The sequence below is a fragment of the Lonchura striata genome, chromosome Z (genome assembly GCF_046129695.1).
Source record: "Lonchura striata isolate bLonStr1 chromosome Z, bLonStr1.mat, whole genome shotgun sequence".
Taxonomy (NCBI): Eukaryota; Metazoa; Chordata; class Aves; order Passeriformes; family Estrildidae; genus Lonchura; species Lonchura striata.
Window position 1 is genome coordinate 61,187,161 of NC_134642.1, and position 21,850 is coordinate 61,209,010.

At 41.5% G+C, this 21,850-nt stretch overlaps 1 long non-coding RNA gene across 1 annotated transcript; it reads right to left on the reverse strand.

The window, feature by feature from the left end:
* Positions 1-15,956: 15,956 nt before the first annotated feature.
* Positions 15,957-20,344, reverse strand: LOC110467751 (uncharacterized). The gene is made up of 3 exons (XR_002464909.2): positions 20,327-20,344; positions 19,364-19,415; positions 15,957-16,367 (listed from the first exon to the last, which is right to left on the reverse strand). It is a non-coding gene; the product is annotated as an uncharacterized LOC110467751 (long non-coding RNA).
* Between the last annotated feature and the right edge of the window lie 1,506 nt (positions 20,345-21,850).

Here is a 21,850-nt window from a genome sequence, read left to right on the forward strand (position 1 = left end):
GGAAGAACCTAACTGATGATGATCCTCTTGGAACATGATTCCGCATATTTTTCATCATTTTATCAGAGGAGATCTTTGCACTAAACTGCATGGTTTGAAGAAAGCAAATGTGCAGTCATAACACATCACAGTAAAAGGTACTTTGAGATCTCTGGAATTTCCTTTATTTGCCAAAACTCTTAACTTTAACCTCTTCTAAACAGTCATTTCTGCAATGAACATGCATGGCTCAGCAGTGCTTCTTCTGAGGAGCAAATGGAGTAAAACTGACCAGTGCAGAATGTGTGAATCCCTATGGTTTGCATGGCTTTACAATAGCAATGTTACTTTGGGGACATGCCATTTTTTATTAAGAACAACAATCTCTAGACAAGTGTTCCTCTGAAGATTAATAAAGGCAGAAACAGTCACAAAAAATCTGGAGCTAGCAATGACAAAAAAGCAAAACAAGAAGATGATGATGAAACAACAATAATCCTACCAAGGAACAGAGAAATCCTGATTCATGGCTGAAGTTACAAGTATTTCTTTTATGTAAGTCCAGACATATTCAATTAAAATTCTCCATAGAAAGGTGGCTTGCATTTTTAGTGTAAAATTCTGTTCATGAAGGGACTTGGCCAAAGACCTTTACATTGTTGGATTCCTGTTTGGAATGTGTCACAAGGCCTTTGAAACAGCACCATCCATATGAGTGCAGAAATTAATATTTCCCTTTTATTTGCCAATTGCAGCATTTAGAAATTTCACTGCCAGAAATGGCTGTTAAATGCTAATAATGCCTTTGCATTTTGGGGATTACCACAGTACTCTTAATCTCTCATTTCCTCTACTTCATATATTTTAACTAAGGATCATAATGAACTCCATTACTCTAAAATGAAAGGATGTAAATTTACTCAGTACATGAGAGTAGAGAGAATACATGGGCAAAAGTACACAAGCTCCAGCTACACATGCCACACAACTAACATAGAATATATTTGGGAAGCTAGTGGTCGTCTGTGCCTATCATGGAAAGATGTTTCTATGATTTCACAGTGAAATCAATGAAAAACAAATGTTGGTGACGCCAAACCTTCTTTGATTCCGAGTATTTTCCAAGCATACCTTATACAAGTAAAATGCGTCTGATTTTTACTCATGGGGTTATGAGTTTGTTACTTATTGGCTGTTCTGCTTAGGGTTTTTCCTAACAAAGCTGAGATGCATGCAGTTTACAGATAATTGTATTTACATCTGTTGTTTTTTATAGTCATGCCCCAAGGCTTCTGCTGAGATGAAGTCCCAGCAGCCTACACAATAATGAGAAGTCCAGTCCCCAGCTTTCAGATGTTGTGGGAGAAGCGTTGCTCCCATGGATTTCTGCTTATCTCTCTGCACTTCAAACACTCCCAAGAAGTTAGTTCATGAAGTTCAGTACACAAAACAAGTTGTGTTCATTCACCTAGCTACCATTTTTTCACACTGCAAACTGTCCAGTGACAAATACAGTATTTTGAAATAAATGCAGAAATAAAAAGAAAGTCATAGTTTGTTAGAGTTGGCAGAAGAGATAATTGTCTTGCAGTCAATGAATTGCCTGATATTTCACCACTATGATGAGTGGAAACTGTTTGCAGAACAGAACCATGCTGGACCTTTTTTCTGTACACCTCTGTACACTTTCCTCCTTCTCCCAAGTATTCTGCTGGAGACTGACAGTTTTGCATGCTAATGTGACATAATTTAACCACTGAATTATTTGAAAACTGCCTTTTCTCCCACATCACCCTCTGGGATGTCTTCTCCCTAGGTAGTCCTACATGTTCATCTAAGTAGACAGGCTAGGTAGGACAGGTATTTCCAGCAGAAACTCCAGGCAGATAGAGAGAGACTTAATGAAATCAGTTTGGCAGTGGTCCTAATCACCCAAGCATCCGGTGATTTACACTGAAATAATGCAAGTCAGCACTAACCCAGCCCGAGTAGTAATTGACTTGCCTGACCTCAGATTGAGGTGAGGCTGACTGGCCTGTAGATCCCTGGATCCTCCTTCTTGCCCTTTAACTGGGTGACTTTTGCTTTCTTCCTGCTCTCAGGCACCTCTCCTGAACACAGCAACATTTCAAAGATTCATTGTTGCTATGAGGTGCAATACCACACCCTTTGTCATTGGCCTTTCCACCTCTTGTATGAGAAAGTGATCATCAATACTTTCCAAGAACCTCCTGGATTGTTGCTGTATTGCTGAAGGTAAGCCAGAAAATGAGCGTGCCCTAACCTGCCAAGATAGCAGATGTATACAGACACAGAAGACAAGTGGTTTTCAATTCCCAAGCTGCCATGTCATGGCTCCAAGCCTCTTCCAGCCGGCAGAGAGATGAGAAGGATGTACTATGTGGTCTTCCCTTCAGACAGATTGCACATGCATGTCCCCACATGTACCAACCTGATGCCTGATGCAGCCTTGCTGCTTCCTGCCTTAAAGCTGCTGGCCTCTTAGGTAGCAGCTAATTCTCACAAAACATTTGACAGTGAAACCCATTTTAGGGCTGAACATGTGTCTTTCTATGCAAAAATGAACCAGGGTCACATTGTCATAGAGTTATGGTCACACCACTCCACCCACTCCACCCTGCCCACTTTGCCAGCAGTATCTACAGGCAGCACAAGCTCCTGAGTGTCTGACATGGAAAAAGCATCTTTGGCAATGCATGCCAGCATAAGGGAGGAGTTAAACATCATTTTAGTTCTCTTATTACACAGTGTAATTTGCTTCTTTATAGTTATCCCAAGTTGAAGCAGCTCATGTAGCCACCAGCTCCAAAGGATTCAACTCAGCCTCCAACACACATGTGGCCAGTAAGGTCCTGTTGCTTGTGTCAGAACAGCAAATGCTGAACTCAGTGTAATATTAAAGGAGTGAGCTGTACTACTGCTGTTCTTTATCCTGCACTTGATGATTTTTGTTTAGCGTTTTAATTTTTTAATTGTCAAGGTGAAAGAAAGGCTTTACTCTAAAGTCATTCAAGAAACACAGACAGTTCCCAAAGGCCCACTTAGTGTTTAAATCTGAGGGCCTCAGACATGCTTGGTTTGGCCTCTGCCCTCAGCCATCTGGACCAATCTCTGGTCTCCTACTAATATTTCAACACTTACTAAGCTCTGATGCCTCAATCTAAAATAATCCTCTTTTATTCTCTTGAGATTTTGTGGCATTTGGGGAACCTAAAATTTGCATTAATTTCTTGCTATCATCTTGCTATAAACTTCCCTATAATTTTTCAGCTGACAGGATCTGACAGTATTGACTAAGAACAATCTAAGATGCCATACTATGTTTTGTGGTGGGGCAAAATTATGTAGGGTTATGAGATGTAATTAGTGTGGTGGAATAATGTAAACAATGTAAAGAAAGAGAAATAATCCTTGTCGTGCACCTAGCTAGCTGTGCACGGTATATATAGCACAGAGGGTGAGCTGAATGCAGTTACTTCATAATATATAAAACCAATTCCTCTGCTGGGAGATCTGCCTCCTATTTCAGTTGATGCCGATGTTATCCAGCCCCACACCATAACACAAGGAAAGACCCCACCCTCAATAACCCTCTCCTCTCAGAGGATAACTCTGTCATGGTGCTGAGCTGGAGTGGGACAGAGATGTCCTGTTTCCCCAAAGAGAGTTCCACAAAAAATGGTGACCCTTGCCCCTTAGCTTCTGGTTTCAGTCTATTATCCTGTGCTTGCCACTGGAAGTGTGCAATCTAGGGACCAGGATGGCTGTTGACACACAAAACCTGCTCTCCATCACATGGTATCACAGCCCAGCAAGTGAGAAACAAGACCTGCATTTAGATATAGTTATAGCAGAGCTCTTACTGACCCCTGCTCAGGGAACTGGTAAAGGAGGGACCCAGTGTGGATTTCCAGGCCATGAGAGCCACATGAAGGAGAGCATCTACCTATGGGGTCCCTTTTTGCAGAAATAAGGAAGTGTTTCACATCAGGAATACATTAGGGACTTAATACATCCCACTGATTTTGATCCCAGAATACTGCACCTTGTAATATCTTGTTCTCACCAAGGAAAAAAAAACTTAGCTTGATCTGACAGTAATATTGGCAGTTACTGCAAAAATATAGTCACTACAAAATAAAATTTATTTCATATCAAAACTCCTGTGTATAGTATTTTAATTATTGTCAACATCTCTTTAAAACAATTAAAGCTAAAACCAAAGAAAAGCATAATGAAATAAATATATATGATATCTCATGTGTCAGATCAATAAATGTTCAATTTTCAGATTTTGTCTGTCATTATTTGCTGTTCTTGATTGCTGTTTTATATTGTGGAGGAGCAAAAGGCAAGCAGTGAGAGTTTATAGGCATGTGAAAAGCAAACAACCAGCTTGGTTCACACATACAGCCTCTAGCACAGCAAGCTTCAAGTCAAAGATTGTGGTCCTGTACACAGTGTAGAAATCAACTGTCCTGTGGGATCATAGAATCATAGGCCTGTAAATACCTTTTCCTTCCATCACCATGACACCTCTGAAACTCACAGCATCTCTCTGCAGCCAACTGGGATCCGAGGTGTTACAACATAGGGGTGTGATACGAGGAAACACTCAAGTTTCAGAAGTACTGCGCCCATGCAATAGCTTGTCTGCCAATGGAACAGGACACCTGAAATGGAGCTGCTGCATCCTGCCAGCTGATGGCAGGTTGCCATGAGCGGCTGCAGGAGGTGTGCAACACACAGGTCCCAGGGGCATCCTATCCCCTTTCCTTTCACTGAATGTGGGCAGCGTGCAGCAACATGCAAAACAGCTCCACCCTCTTTTTCCAGACAAGATAGCTTTTTCCTGTTGCTCTGATAGGAAGAAGAGCTTCACAGCATGAGTAGCTGAGGAGTTTTTATACACTGTGCTATATGCTCAAAGTCATTTTGAGGGGCTTTGTCTATAGATATTAAAAATGAGAAATTAAATTTTGCTCTGAGCTCACCCCAGGCAACCCCACTGACGTCAATAGAGTGTAACTGAGAGCAGAATGCTGCCTGTGATCTTTTTTACTCAGAGTTCACCTGCTGCTCATTTGAAGCCATAATCCTTGGTGACATCCCAGTCAGAGAGAGGCTTGCACAGCAGAGATCAGGTCCCAGTGCAAACTTCACTCAATGAGGCATTCTTGGCTATGGCATTTTGGATCATTTCAATGTCTACCTGCTACAGCAGTCACATTGGCAGCTATTTAAACATTGCTGTGCATTATCTGGGAGCACAATATCTAGCACAGCAGTATAAGTGAGTACGTCTCCTCAATCAAATGGCAGATCATGGTCCAAAGACACACCCAACCCATTCAGCACATTTAAGAGCAAACACTCCAAAAGTGATATCCAGATGATGTGAGGGAAGAAATGGGAGGAGAACCAAAGACAGAAGCCTCAAGGAAACATTCTTAGCAACACACAATTGCCTGAGGACAATAGGCTCCTTCAGGGGAAATGCAACTAGAACAGTGCTTTCTGCAGGAACCACAGTGGTGTTTTGTGCCCTTATGCAGATTTAACAGTATTTGAGGTACACAGAGTGAGAGGAGGGTGTTCAGGAGCCCATAAGATGCTACAAAAGAGGGATAGGTGTGGGAGTTTGCACATGCTCTATAAGCCTAGGGAAGAAAGCGCAACAGCGAGAAGAACCTTCAGCAGGTTCTGCATAGCATGTGGCATCTGTGACAATGAAGGAGATGTTATGCTTTTCTGTCCAGTATTTATTAGCACAGTCCAATAATCTTCCTTGGGTTTGTTTAGTCTTGAGAAAGAACAAAGAAATAGAAAACCTGATCCAAAATATTGGCATATCCACAACATTAGTCCTTTAACTTCATTAGACTCGACCTGAGGGTCCTGTCCCTGCAGATTGGCAGTATAAAATCATTATCATTTAATATGTTTGACGTGAGGGCAATGTTCACAGTTTGTGGGCCTACCCCTAGAGCCCAGGTGTGTGGGATGTGCTTCTGCCATTTACAATATTGTGAGTGAATAATGAATTGTGCATCAGCTGTATAGCTGGTCACAAGATTATACAGATGGGGTTGAGGGTTTGCACCTAAACAAAATCATCTCGTAGCTAACTAAAGCAAAACACTCACTTGAAAATCACACAGGGCAGAAGCCATTTTGGGTGACTCTGCAAGAGGCTAAGACTCAAAAGGCAGGCTTAGAACCCTTTCCGAGGGCCCTGGCTACTGTTGCTGAGTGGCAGTGACTTTGTCCTACATACACCTGCCCTGACATTTTTTCCCCATATGGCAGCTAGAGAGGTACATTAGCCTGGGTGAGGGCCTTTTCTCCTCTCCCTTCCCTCCCTCCCTCTCCCTCCCTCTCTCCCTCTTCTCCATCCCACTCCAGATGGGATGTTCTGGTCACTGTTTCAGGACATCTCCACCTTGGATCTTCTTCCCTCACTAGTGGCAGATTTGCTGTGGTCAGAAGGTCACTGGAGAAGAGGTCACACTAGGGAAACCTGCATGGGCTCAGGATGTAGATGTTGCCCAGGAGTAGAACGATACCTGAGCATCTTTGCAGTAGTGGTCAAGGTTTCATCCTGTCTTAGAAATCATACTTGGCAAGTAGCAATGGGTTTCAGCCCCTAAAATAACTTACAACACAATCAGTCAATTCTTCCAGTCAGTGCTTCTGTAGAAAGTTTTTGTCTTAGGATATTTTCATAGCATTTGCCTTTTTTCTCTGAGTAGAAGTAGAAACTCTGGAGCATCTGGATGAATAAAAAATTCTCTGGGCCAAATTCATCTCCTCTGACCATTGCAACAAGCATGCAGCAAGGTTGGATTTCCCCCTGCCCAGCACCAGGTCAAGGCACAGCAGCTGCTGAGCAGTGCCTGCCAGCATGCCTGGAGCAGGCGGGGTTTTCCCATGGTAAGATCCTTGTGTGGTTGCAGACCAAGCCTGTCAAAATGCAGAGTCATCCATACTGCTCAGTCAGGCCACACAGCGCCACAAGATGAAATCATCCATGTCCTGCAGCCCTCTCTGTCCTACATCAAGGCATTGATCATTGCATCCCAACTTCATTACTCTCCCCTAGCCATCTAAAGACATAGGGGATGTCCATGAGTTATGCACAGAAGCCCACACCTCTCTTAGCAGGAGATGGAAATCCCACTTTCATTGACACCAGAGACCACATTTCTAATGGTGTCAACAAGATAGTTGAAGATGCAAGACAGAAAAAGCAAGATGGACCTGAATTTTTCAGCAAAATGTCTACAAATTTCCAAGTGGTGTAAACTGTTATAATTCCCTTGGCAATAGTGAAACTATGCCAGTTTGCCTTTCCTTGAGAACTTCATATTTGATTGGTATCGCTGATAATTCAGCTCTTTGTCTTATCTGTACATCAGAGTTTGCCTGTGCAGCTGCTCTGCTCTGTGAACTACTCTCTCCCAACACCCTACCTTCAGCTAAGAAAGAAGTTGTTTAGCTCATGGACACATTTTAAATCCAGTCTGTGAAGACTTTAAATCAAGCCTGTGAATATTGTGACACAGAAACTGTGTGGAACATAAATTGAAACTTCAGTGGATCTATATTCCTACTTGAAGCCAAATCAGGGCAGGAGTCAGATTCTGCATTTTTAATATGAAGTTTCTGTAAAAAGTCTGAATTACTTGCTTAGTTACAACATGGTGCTAATTATGTTACGGTTGTGGTTTTGATCTTCATGCAGGCCACTCACTTAAGATTTGGACTTGATGATCCCTGTGGGTCCCCTCCAACACAGAATATTCTATAAGTCCTGTAAATTCTTATAATGTACCATGTGTGAGGCAAATGCAGTTTCTTTTTACTCGGGTTAGGATGAAAAGGCTTTATAACAGCAACCACCACCCACCAGTCTCCATCTGTGCTGTTGAATGACTCAAGGTGAACAGCCTTCCCATCACCTTCTGGCAAGGGCCCATTCTAAAATGCAAACAGTCTCTAAGAATTGTTTTAACATAGCCCAAAACTGTTTCAAAGAGCTCATAAGCTACTGAATAGGATGCACCTTGAGCTTCTAAATCTGGGACCATCTATCACTGCAATCTCCAGGTATATATGGAGCTACAACATCCACCCAAAGTCAGGGAACCACTTTCTGAGAGAGCCTAGAATTTTAGTCAAGACCAAACAAAATGTCTTTCGGATATCTGGGTGTTTGGCCTTCCCTCAGCTTGCGTGGCCCCAGAGAAGCTGTGCCTTTTCCTGCGAGTGTGCTTTTCACACCAACAGGAGTACTCTGCCTTTCACGAACAGCCATCACTTTCCTTTCCTCACCCAGCTGAGCTGGGCAGTTATTAGGCAGCTGTCTAAGCTCTCTTGTAGAAACCACAGCCCTAGCTCTGGTAGCTGTTGTCACTAATACCAGCTGGTGATTCCTATCCCAGCCCGTGTGCTTATCCCAGTAAGCTTCCCTAAAACACTGCTGCCTGTCCTCTTTCTCCAGAGTTATAGCATAAAAATTCAGCTACACTTTAGTGGAGGCATTGTCTTCTTTCCTCTCAGCTCTCTTCTTTGCCTCATGTGAGCAAGGAAAAGCCTTGCACAGTCATGCAAGGGGTAACATCACTCACCAGCATTATCAGGGGTCAGACAACATGAGATGCATTTCTTCCAGGAGTTCCCTCAGGGGGATAATAGCATGTGTCTGGGTAATGCATAACTTAATCTCCCCAGATACTAGGCCAAAAAAAGCAGGAAACAATTGTACCTGTAATATGACAAAAGCATGTGGGGACAGCTGCACACAAAGTCATGGTGTGAACACAGGTGCTCCGCAGCAGTTATGTGTCTGCTTTCAAACATTGGAAAAGGAAAAACATCTGCTTTCCTTGATGAAATTTACATTCTGAAGAAAATGTAATCACAGAAAGTTGCCAGAAGATACATTCCATATCTGAAAATGACTGTTTTGTTGGGGGTGTTTTGTTTTGTTTTTTGCTTGTGGTTTTTGGTTTTGGGATGACTTGTTTTGTTTTGCTTTGATTTTGAGGGTTTTTTTTAGTTTGTTTTTGTGGGGGTTTTTTTGTTTGTTTTTTTTTGTTGTTGTTGTTTTTGTTTTTGTTTTTGTGGACAAGCATGATTTTGGATCTAGTAATGTGTGGTATCATACTTGTCAAGGCATACATCAATAACAGATGTATGACAGAGGCTCCTGGGGGCTTGCTTCTGGAATGTCAGAAATGCATTACAGAGCCACAATGTTCAAAACATCCAGAGGAAAAAAATCCCTGAATTAGGCAATTCTGTCAGGCTGAGAAAATAAGATAACAAGCTGAAAATCTGAAGAACTGTTGTATTTTTGAAAATACACTAGTGTCCCTCGGGCATTCAAAATTAATGAGTCAGATCTTTAAAAAATCATAGTTGCCTTGAAAATTAGGGTTGTGGGGGTTAGTAACCTGGCACTGTCTGCACTATTAATGGTCACATTCCTAAATTCTTCTGGAAAAAATGGAAATTGAACTTTATTTTGTAATAAAAGTAGAGATTCTTACATAATCTACCAGCCCCAGGGGCTGATACATTTAGAAGAACACTACATAATATGATAAAACCCGAACAGTTGACAATGCTGGAGCTAAACTTATTTGTGTAGCCCTGGCAATAGATTTCAGGGCTGGTTCAAGAACCCACATCAACAGGAATGGTGTGCTTTGGTGGAGTCATTCACAGACATAATTTTTCTAGGGTGCAGTTTTTGGATAGCGGCTGTCAGAAATTATGTGATATCTCTATTTCATTCAATGGAAAAAGTCTCTCTAAATAAGAGAAAATAAAAACCCCTGAGGGACAGACTTCTGCAGTGACAAATTAGTAGAACAAAGTCCAACATTTCAACAGAGGTTCTGAGGTTTTCAGGGCTTTACCTGTTGTATTTCAATAAATGCACTGTGTTCCTCTAAAACTTGTGCTCTTTATATTACATTGTGATGACATTCATGTGTAGCATTAGGTTTGGCTAAAACACACTTATTTGCTAACAACTTAACTTTTAAAAGGACCTAAAGTTTGACTCAAAAGGAAGAAATTTCTCAGCTTCCAAAACTTCCAAATGTCCTTGCAAGATGCTTGGCCTCTCCTAAATAAATCAAAGCTCTTCCAATTGTCAAGCTCCTAATGCTGGGAGATGACCTGGGGGCCTTGGGTCTCCACCATCACACTTGAGAATGTATCTGGCATGGTTTCCCAGTCTTTAAGGATGCCACCATGCACTTTGCACTGGAATAAGCACTTCCCAGATTTGACTGGGGACAAGCCCACATTCCAGAATCATGCTAAACATCATATCCTTCACATGTTGGGGTTTTTCCTGGAACACAGGTGATTATAATCCTCTGCTAGACCTCTCATAATCCTCTGCCAGACCTTTCACTCACCCCCTCAGACCCACCCGACCTTGGTTTTTGCCATACATCACACAATGACCAAAATGTTTTTCAGAAAGCATGTCTCAACATTTCCAGCAAGAATGCTTCATCACAATTTCTTTGCCAAGTGATGCTGCATCTGGCCATGGCTCTGTTACAAAAGACAGAGCACCATATGCATTTGCTAAGAAAAGCGATGAGGCTCTTCCTCATCAGCTGTTATCCTTAAAAGCAAAGGTGCTGCCAATGTAGCACTCTATGCTCAAGCAATCCTCACGGGCTGCTCCCTGCCTGTCAGAAGCACAAAATTATGCAATCCTTTCTGTGCAGCTGCTACTTGAGCAACTGTGGTAATGTCTAGACTCTCTTCTCCCTTGCATGAGCTCAGAGGCATCACTTTGCCCCAGTCCAAGCTCCTACAAGGCTTGATAAAAGATCTGTGACCCTCCTGGTGTGCTAGTCAAGAGCCTATCTGTCAATGTGGTCCTCCAGCACAGGAGGATTCAGAATCTCTCATACAGTACCTTATGCAAGTACCTTAGGTACCTTAGGTAAGAGCAGCTGGGGCTAATGGAGACCTGCTGTTTCATGGCAATGACTCTGCTGCTCTCTCTCAGGCTGTAGTACCTGTCTGTGACAATGCACAGCCTCTCTTGATGTCTGTGTGCCATGAGACATATTCCTTTGCTTCCACTCTGCAACTACTTGGCCTCAACATCAGCGCTGAAAGAAAGGAAGAGGCACATGTAATCAGAGATGAAACTGGGTGTGTCACTACTGTAGAACAAATTACATGTGGCAAGAAAGGAGGCAACAATAAAAAAAGTGACGAACAAGCCCATTCACAATAGGCAGAGAAGAGGGTGGAGCCTGAGAAATGTGGAGTTGACCAGGGATGCAGGGAGAAGCCAAGTTTGGTCTTGAAACATGAAGGCACTACGTAGGTTGGAAGTAGGTTTTATACAAAGGGGATTGTGCTAATGGAAAAAAAACTGTGCTTAGTGGTGTTTGTCAGAAAGAGATTTGGGGTCATTCCCCCAATCTCACCAGCATATGCAGCCAACAGGCCTGCTCTGTTAGGAATGGCATTTTGCAGCCGAAGCAGGCTCACCTGGGCTGCCACACTGAGAGGCTGCACACCGTGTATTTGCAATGCTGCCTACACCAGGTGAAGTCAGGCACTGACTCTGAACACCACTGAAAAGATGAGCAGCTAATTTCTTTTCAGCAAGAGTTCAGAGGATGGTGTTTGCAGGACAATTAAAAAGCATAAAAAATCAACCGAGGAACTAAGCAAGAGTTCTTAAAATCAGAGGAAAGCCTATTAGGACATAATTTACAATACATCTTGTGACTCTTTTGCTATTATGGTGCAGGCAGCATGAGTCTGCTTCCAGTCTGCTGCTTAAGGAATGTTCTTTAACCCTTTGTATGGGTTCAAACTTATAGTATGGAGGTATTAATATATAAATATCCACATCAATCACTGAGTACCAGCAGGAACCAAGAAATTATGCAACCAGAGCAGTAGCTTCTCTCTTTATTAGCTGCTGTCACTTTTAGTACTAGATCAAGAGTGTGGAAAAATAAATCTAGCCAGAAAATCCCCGACCCTGGTGGCTCAAGGTGTGGGAACATTTCCCTACTGGTACCCAGCACTATGAGGCAGCAGAACCAGAGGGCTTACACAGTGCTAAGTGGGACAATAGAACAGCAATTAGAAAATGAAATCTAGTAGATTTCATCCTGTTGCAGGTAACTGGTGGCCTGGGAGCCAATATGCAGGGCTGGTGTCTCTTGCAGGGCAGGAGGCTCTCCAGTGTTATCCTACATAACACACAGACTACTCACAGGGAACAAACCCTGACACCCAAACAAAAGGAGAGTTCTAAAATGTCTGCCAAGGTGCCAGAACATTTTTGTAGTGAAAGACCTAATTTTTAATTTTATATGCATTACAAGCATATTAAACAAGTAATATAACTCCTGTAAGAATTAAAAAAAAATATATATATATATATATAAATTTTTAACCAGGATTACAAAGATTTGTTCCACTTCTTTGGAGAGATATGGATTAATTTCTCAAGATTTTGTATTATTACCAGGAGTCATCAGCAGAAGCCTCTTATGTGTAGGTTTTGCTGTGCACCAAATATTGATTCTGCAGAACCCCATATAAAAAACCATCAAGTAAAGAAAATTTAAGGAAACCTCCTGATTTTAAGTTGGATTCTTATTCAATCTTCAGATAATCACTCTGTAATACTGTGTTAAGTACCTGATTTTATCTAAGATGTATTACTTTTTAAAAGTCAATTTATAGGAATCATTGAACATTGCCAAGTTAAACTCACTCAGAAAAATAAGTGAGGCCTTAAAAAGCAAAATGCAGCCTGGGACTAACTAATTCCCAGGAGAATTTTGGAATACAAGGCCTCTATTATATTAAAAGTACTGGTAAACCACAGGAATAGAGTATGGATAATCTTCTTCTATTTAAATTCATTCAAATCGAGCTAAGTTTGGATTAATACAACATCTGCCAGGAGTTTTCAGGTTTGAGGAAAGACAAATGGGATACGATGGTGCAGTAAGCATCAGCTGATCTGAAAAATAACCTCACTTGGTACAAAATGCTACATTCCTTTTAAAACACAGTCCTTGGCAGTGGCAAGTACAAAGGTTGAAGTATGAGAATGAGGCACTTCAGGGACATATCTGAAATTGTGAACTCAATCTTTCATCAAGACATTTCTGTCTTGAAATGCCATGGCATTAGATGCCATGGCATCTGAATTTCTGGGAAGAGAGGCTCATAAGAGCATTATATTAGATATGTGCATGTTACTGAACTAGAGATCACTTTAAGAAAGATTGAGGATAAGCTTGGGAGATAACAACCAAGTGAAAAGCAGATAAGAAGTTCAATTGTGCTATAAGATCATTTTGAAAGAAAAAAATCTATATTGAAAATGAGTTATTGCTGTGTGGGCTGCTTTTTGAGCCACTATGCTGTCTAAGGACACATGCAGAATTACCTGCTTCCCTTGCACATGTTCTCCACTAAAATGACAGGACTAGGTCTCAGGTATTTTTACTGTTAAACTCCCAGAGACTAAGATACCCATTTCCAATGGAGTCAAGCTTGCAATGGTAGGAGACATTTCATGGAGAAGACTAAAACTTGGCCCCATTTTTGTCTCGTGTGGAGGAGCACAGCCCTTAAGAAATAATGTTCTGTGATGTGAAATTACATGCTTTAAATCCCTATTTTGAACATGCAGTCTTAAGACCCATCCATAGCTCAAGAAACCAATATTTGGCAATTGGATAATACTGGGAATTTTCAACAAAAGGAATAAATAAAAACTATTAAGATAATTTGTCTAGGGCCTTTTTGTTTCATCATTACAAAGTTTCACTGAGAAAGTGTTTTTCTGCAACAATTTTTTTGTCAAGGCATGTTCTCTTTGGGCTTTTTTAATACATGATCCTGAATAATCTAATATGAAGCCACAAGGACATCTAGCCATGGATTCTGGCAGATAATGCTGTTCCTCACAGCTGAAGAACCAGGGCACTGACAGCACAAGAAAAGCTAACTGTTGGGACACTAGTTCCTACCAGTCTGCTGTTTTAGTGGTGCATAGAAAACTGCAGAGTTGACTTGGACTGAATGAGTCCTACTCCTGTAGCCTTCACCTGTGGTCTGCCTGGTAAACAAAAGCCACAACCCTTCTGATACTGAATGTAATGCTGCTAAAAGCCTTGTGCAAGTCCTCACTGGGATTTTTTATGAGCTGTTTTCATGCCTCCACCTCTGACTTCCTTTACAACACACGATTCTCTCAAGGGCAGAGATAAAGTCCATTCTTTCAAAAGTGGTGAATCTGGTTAGTTTCTATATTAATGTTTATTTTATGACAGTGTAACAAAGTCAGTAAATGCTGTTAAGCCAGAGTCAGTATTAGCAATGGAAATAATTGCTACCACTTTAACTGATGTTTTGTTAATATTACTGTAGCGCTGAGTCATGAGTCATGACAGGATGGAAATTAATTTGTCACTGCTGTAGGTCTCTTTCTTTACTATAAAGCAAGTTTCTCCTCTTACATTCATCTGCTCAAGTGACTGTAGCAGAACTAATAAACCAAAACATGCTTGAACATCCTTGTACATGCTGCCTTCTCCATGGCCAAAGCATTTTAAGTGTTGTTTTGCTTAGGTAATGGAACAGTCATGTGAAATTGAGGCCTGGAGAAGGCATCTTTGAAAAATACATAAAGGCTTTAGACTCTTTCAGACTTTGAAAAAGTATATTTTTAGCATCTTTACAAATAAAGTTTCTTCTGAGGACTTCATGGTATAAAAGTTGTGCCTCCTATCAATTCACAGTGCCGCCAGCTGTTCTCTGTCCAAAGTCAACTGACAACATGGCAGTGCATGGAATGTTGTCCCCTTGGAGCCAGCAGTGTGTCTTCATTTCTTCACACCCTTTCCAGGGTGTCACCTCCATTAAGCCACAATACAGTGAAACCAATTAAAGAACAAGCAAAAAGATGTATATTCTATCTGGTGACCAGAGAAGATCCTTGCAGTGGTTAGGGCTGGAGAATGGACCATATGAGGGATGGCAGAGAGTGGTTCAGCCTGCAGAGATGAGGGGAAGGATAGACTTTATGTCCAGGCAAGAGGCAAGAGGACATAATTTGCAAAAAGGTTCATTTTGGTTTACCTACTAAGAAAGGTTTTTCACCTTGAAGGTGGTTATTCACTGGAAGATAGGCTTGGAGATATTGCAGGACCTCCAGCCTTGGAAACACCAGCACTTTGATAGCACAAGGCACACAGTAACCTGTTCTAATGGGTCCTGCTTCATGCAGGGGGTTGCATAGCTAGAGGTATCTTCACATCTGAGTTATTACATGAGTTAATGAAGTATTTAGAAATTTTTTTTGTTTATTTATTTTTCTAAAGGACTGGCTTCTAATCCCTGTTAATTTCTGTGCCATTCATCTAGCAAGCTCACAATGTTTCAAGCAAAATCTCAGACCAGCTTTCCACATAAGTGTTTTGATTCTAAAAACTGCGGTAGGAGAAAAGAGGTATATTCTCATACAAAAATATAAAATAAAATTCTTCTCCGTTTTTATTTGCCTGTTAAAGCAGGAATTTGTTCAGTTTGTGCAACAATTTTGTCTTTATCTCTGGATATGTTCTGCTATTCTTCAATACACCAAGGCTGCAACAGCCTGGTCAGTTTTTAGGTGGTGGCTTAACCTGCATTTCCCAGTGTAGATTATGAATGAGACAGCTGCAAATTTAGCTGACTTCATCTGGCACTCTTCAGATCTGCTTCCAAATTCTCTGAACAGTGAATAAATAAGAGTCCTAATGCTAAACTCTTTCTACTGAAGAGCTTTTTCTCATTTGCAGAGGCCAAAGAAGCCTTTCTTCTTTGTTAAGGGATTTTTATTTCAAAAACTAAATGGAGCATTTACTGAAATTTAAATCTGTTGTAAGCTGGAGGTGTGTACTTTGGGATGTTTTGTGATATTTTAATATCTGAAAGTGATGCAGTCAGAAAAGCTGCAAGAAATTAGACTTAAAATTAAAATAACTTTAATTGAAAACAGACTCCAGCAGTGAGGAAGCCTAAAGCTCTCATCCACATGTGTAGGAATCCATCTTTGTCTCTGGAAAAGTATGCCTACTTTCTGTGACCAATGAGGAATCATAGCCAATAGCTTACCTGCCTTGTACTTCAAGAGTAAGATCTAAATCCACCTCACACCTCCACCTGCTCCCTTCACCCAGGCTGGTGCATTGCTCCCTGCCCCGAGCACCTTTGAAGAGGTGACAGTTCCCTCTCAGCACTGTGCTCATGCTCTCATAGCAACTTGGATATACAGCACATGTATCCAGCTGTGAAAGAACCTGTGGACAAAGGAAATGTCAGCTTCTTTTCAGAGGCTCCAAACATCTAGTTTAACACTTAAATGTTTCATTATGCCAGGATGTGCTTTGACAATAAACAGAGGAAGTAACAGTGGGCTTTCTGTCTGCAAACTCCACTTTTTCAGGTGAAATTTCAGCTCTTGAAACCAAATCATATTGTGAAACTCATTCCAAGGGGCTTTCTGTGAGACTGATGCATATTCCATATTTTGAAGCAATACAACACCCTCTTCATGACACAGTTAAACTGCACCATTTTCTTCATTTCACCATGGCTGTCTGGTTTTAAGCACTGTAGAAATACAGACATGTATTTCAGACTTGAGAAAAAACAGGACTCAGATAGTCTACATGATGTATTGGTCTGCAACTTGGTTCTTCTTGCATCAGACAAAAAATCTTATTAAAGAAGGACCTGAGGAGGGAAACGGTTGCTCCCTTTGGGTGTTAGAAGGTGTTGGCATTACTTTTTTTCTATACCAGTAGCAGTTTCACTTCTTTCAGTTGTATTAGAAAATGTTTGGACCCGAGGGCTTGTTCCCAAAGTTCATCAAGTTTCTCTAACCACTGCCTGAGAAAACCATCATGCCAGCATGTTATCCACAGTACTCACAGTGCTCACAAATCAAGACCTGAAGGGCATTTTCTCAGATTTACTGAACAAGATGCCGAAGACTCAGTCAAAAACTTGAAAATATGTTATATCCTGTCTATTTCTTATCTCTTCTTCTATGTCTATAATCTTCAATCTCTTGACCCATGAATTTCATGCATATCTTTTCCTAGCTGAATGGATCACAACATTATTCAAAATAACACAGAGCAGAAGTGAAGTACAGCTACAATTGTGCTTCAGTAGATACTGCATTTTAGCATCTGCACTCACCAGATGTTGAATGCTATGCTGCAGTCCTGATGGAAACCACCAGTGCACCTACATAACACATGAAGATTTTCTCAACTAAGTGAGAAAACCTGAGTTCTTCTTGTAGATGATAACATGATCTCTTTGGACATGGTATGAATTGCAACAAATAGCTTGAAAGCAAACAGAATTTGGCTCCTAATAGGTTATTCAGGAATATATTATCTTGCCTCCTTTGAATACAGAGAAGTTTAGCCAGCCTTACAGACTAGACAAGTAGAGCTGAACACATGCAGCCTCAGACAGCTCCTAAACCTGTTGAGACATCTGTCTTTCAGATTTGCTTTCCTTATCATGGGCGTGTAGGTTCTATGTTCAGTGGAATGATATATATATGGAAGCTTGTCCAGTGTGTGGTTCAACTTGAGGAGAGCTCTTCTGCAAGTTTGACAAGGCAAATAATTAAGTTTTATTGTCACCTTTGATCTTACTAACTTAGTAATTATTCTTCCGAGTGAGAGAGAATGTGTTGACTGCCTAAGACATAAATAAAGTCTGAGATGATCCCTATTGCTTCCTCAAGTTGTCTTGAGCTTGGACAGGTGTGCTGTACAGGCAGTACACCCTTTGTGAATATCACTTCTTGGTTTCTTTGCCATCCTCACTTTGTGTGTTAACAGCATTTATTTGTTAGATGGGGAAAGTCTGTTCATGAGCAATTCCATGGAGGTCATTAAATCAAAGGCACAAAATAGGTGTCAAATGTTACCAGTGTTCAACCAATAAAATCTGATACATGGCCATGTCTCAGAAATCTAGATGTCATGAGCATTTCCAATAAACACCAGCCCTGATTTGCACCTCTTCTTCTGGTTTCTCTTTACTTGGAGCACTTTCATGGAATAATCTACAGAGGGCAGGAAAAATGCTAAATTCTAAAAATACCTAAAAATTACCTAAAAATAGCATGGCCATTGCTTGATTCTGTCCATGAGTAAAACACAGGTACATTCAAATTTGTGAATATTCACATTCCCATGTGAATATTTAATTCTCCAGGATGAACTGCTCTCCTAAGCCATGTCGTATAAGTGAAGAGAGGCTGGGCTCACTCAGTCTGTTCAGCCTGGAGAAGAGGAGACTGAGGGGAGACCTCACTGCAGATACAACTTCCTCGTGAGGGTAAGAGGAGGGGCAGTGCTGATCTCTTCTCTGTGGTGACAGTGACAGGACCCAAGGGAATGGCCTGAAGCTATGTCAGAGGAGGTTTAGGCTATTAGGAAAAAGTTCTTTACCCAGAGGGTGGTTGGGCACTGGAAGAGGCTCTCCAGGGAAGTGGTCACAGCACCAGCCTGTGTCAGTAAGTGTTTGGGCAATGGTCTCAGGCATATGGTGTGACTCTTGGGGGTGGTGCTCTGCAAGGCCTGGAGCTAGATTTGATTAACCTTTTGAGTCCTTTCCTACTCAGCATAATCTTTGATTTTGTGTAAATATTGAGTTCTGAAGGGGAAATAAGCAACCTTAGACTGGCCTCAGCATAGTTTTAAACAATTTCCTGTGGTTTGTTCTTTGTGAACATACTGACATCTTGTGGTGCCATCTGAAACTGTGACTGGTTCACATTAGAAGAGATATTTCTGAAAGGGACAGTCTAAATTTTTACATAAGTTGCATTATTTTTGCTTATTCTGGGAAAGTAGAGGGAAAAATAGATGCTAAACTTGAAAAGAAGAATTTTTTTAAAAACAGCTGTTTCTAAAGTGGCTGAACAGACTCTGGAACACTGAAGGGCAAGAATTCATAGTTTCTAGCAGAGCTACAATGGTGAGACTCAGTTCAGTTTCCATCATTTACTGCAGTGTCTTCAGATAGAGGAAGGTGAAGTTATTGTTGGGGTTTCCCTACTCAGGGTGTCCCAGCTTTGCCCTCCTCCCCAGGCCCCTGCACACGTGGACTGACACAGACCACTGCTGTGAACATGCTTACCTAGAAGATCTGTTCTGATCATGACAAAGAGCATTTCCAAATGCTGGCTAAATCAAGAATAAGGACAGATGAGTAACATGACATTCAGGCCACAAAACATCCCGTTTGTCACTGAAAATCTCACCTTCTCCATACAAGGAGTTTTAACAAAGTCTGTGGTACTGCATTGATGGAAGCTGTAATGAAAGGAAATAGACAAGATGTGAAGAGGAAAGGCAGCAGATATAATGTTTGGCTGTACGGATTATTAAATTGTCATGGAGTTACTCCAATTCAAACATGCAAGTTGTTTCTTCTGGGCTGCATGAAAAAAGACCTTCTTCCCATGAAAGTGGCAGCCACAGATTGTGAGGGAAACGAGCAACAGGAATTCTCTTAAAACCCACAAAGATTATATGACCATCTTCTATCTCTCTCAAGCAGTGAAAAATGGACCGGGTGTTCACAGACCAGTCATACATTATGCATGCAAACCACGTGTGACAAGAGCTGCTGTGTCCTTGCGTGGAGCTTGTGGCTGAACAGCAGCACTTGGCAAAGGCAAAGCCCAAAGAGCCTACAGTCCTTCTCCATGGGGCACAGTACATCCTTCATGGTCCGTGTGCCCCATGCACACCAGCAAACCCCTACACAGGCAGCTGCTCTGCCCCTTCCCTGGCTTCCCTCCACCTCTGGCCCCAGGGATGTTTCCTCTGAAACATGTACGGCCAAAACATTCTTTGGGCCCATTTAAGATGGGCTGACATTTCTAAACTCTCTCTGCTTGAGACAGGAGGAAGATAACTATGTTAGGAAGGTAACCATCTCAGCTTGCAACAAATTTCTGAGACAGGAGAGTTTTGTCCCTTTTGTCTTTGTTTAGACACTCAGTTTTTCCTTTGCCTTGAAACAATCATGTTGATATCTCTTTGGGACAAATTCTCTACATTAATTTCTGTGTTAATTCAGCATCACTTCTTTTTTTTCATGTAATGTCTAACCAGTTCTATGAAGTCACTAAGATTAGTTGGTGTGGTGTGGAGCACATGCAATATTTATCCCTGGCCATGAAAGCATGCAGGAATGTCTTGCCTAAAGCCATAGTAACCTTTGTGGATAATTAGGTCTGAGGCTTAGTCTGAGGCTCAGGCTGCAATTACCAAGCACATCACTGTAGTGATGCCTGTAACACTGCAACTTATATTCCCTCTGAGACATCCTTATTACTGTGGGAGGCATGGTGCAGGAGGAAGACTCTATGAGGAAGAGGGGTTTTACAGAGTAGTACAACTGTTACTTGTTCATTTCAGTGCCTCCTGAAAAAGAAAAAAACCAAACCAAAACCAAAACCAAAACAACCGAACAAAACAAAATAAAAACACCAAACAAAAAACTCCAGGCAGAGATCTTTTGAGGGAGACTATTCCAGTTTTCATGTGAGCTCAGAGAGAATACTGCATTGAATGGTTAGTTACCTCTTTCTCTAGCCCGATGACAATGCTTGCTTCTCCTGGAAAAATCATTCCAGCTGCACACTGCTAAAATTAACTTCATGGCTGGAAAGCTCTAAGTATTTACACCAGACAAAAAGCTGGAGATTGTACCTCTGGTCATTTCTATTCATGTTTAGAGTGTATTGCTGTCAATATCAGCCTTTCAGCAGCTGTGGAGAGTGTTTTACTTTAAGTAAGATCCATGCAGCAGTCCTCAGGAAGATCTGTGCAGTGCCTTAATTCATGCAGGGTCTGCTGCATTTTAGGTATTTTGGAATGGGCTTTCCTTGGAGCACAAGAACTTGCAGTTCTTGAGAGATGTAAGCAACCTTTAGAGAATAGGAAGATTTCCCACAAAAACATGAGGCTTCACTTTTTACAATCTGCATTTGCAACATGTCATAAAATCCATGCCAGCCTCCCCTCCTGGTTTTCGCTGCCAGCTTGGCTGAACCTCAGTGATGCCTACAAGAGGAGGCTCTGGAAGGGCACATGGCCACCCACAGCAAATGTTGCCATGTGTGGGCTCCTTTGATATGGATAGCAGGTGAACTTTGTGACAGGGAGAGCAACAAGCAAATGTCAAGCTGTCAGCTCTGACCAGAAATAAGCTGTCTGGGGAATGGAGGACACAGCTGGGTGGAGAAGCTACCCTTCAGGTTTGGCCTCTCTCGGAACTCTGAGGTGTCTCCCCAGCTCTGTACTGCAGTCTCTCTCATCCTCCCCTAAGTGGTCTCAAAGGCTTGTGAGGGAAGGGATCAAAGTAAAATTATTATAAAATGTTGTTTCAATTCATAAAGTCCCTGGTAAGGGAAAAATAAGAGCAGCAAATAGAAGTCACACAAAATTGGGACTGGAAAAACATCTGCTTCAATGGATTTTGAATCAACCCTTCAAAGTCCATCAGAACTATATTTTTCCCTTACTGCTTTCAACATCATTCTCTGTCCCTGCACTTGAAATGTTGTGACACCAGCAATTCTGATGGATATCTCTACACATGCACCTACCTGGTCCTCAAATAAGGGGCCACTTCCTATGGCCTAGCTATAATGGAAGTGGTAACAGATGCTGCAACCAGGTAGAGAAAAGAGTGGACAAGAAAAGAGAGGGACAAAATATTACCCCATGTCTTCAGC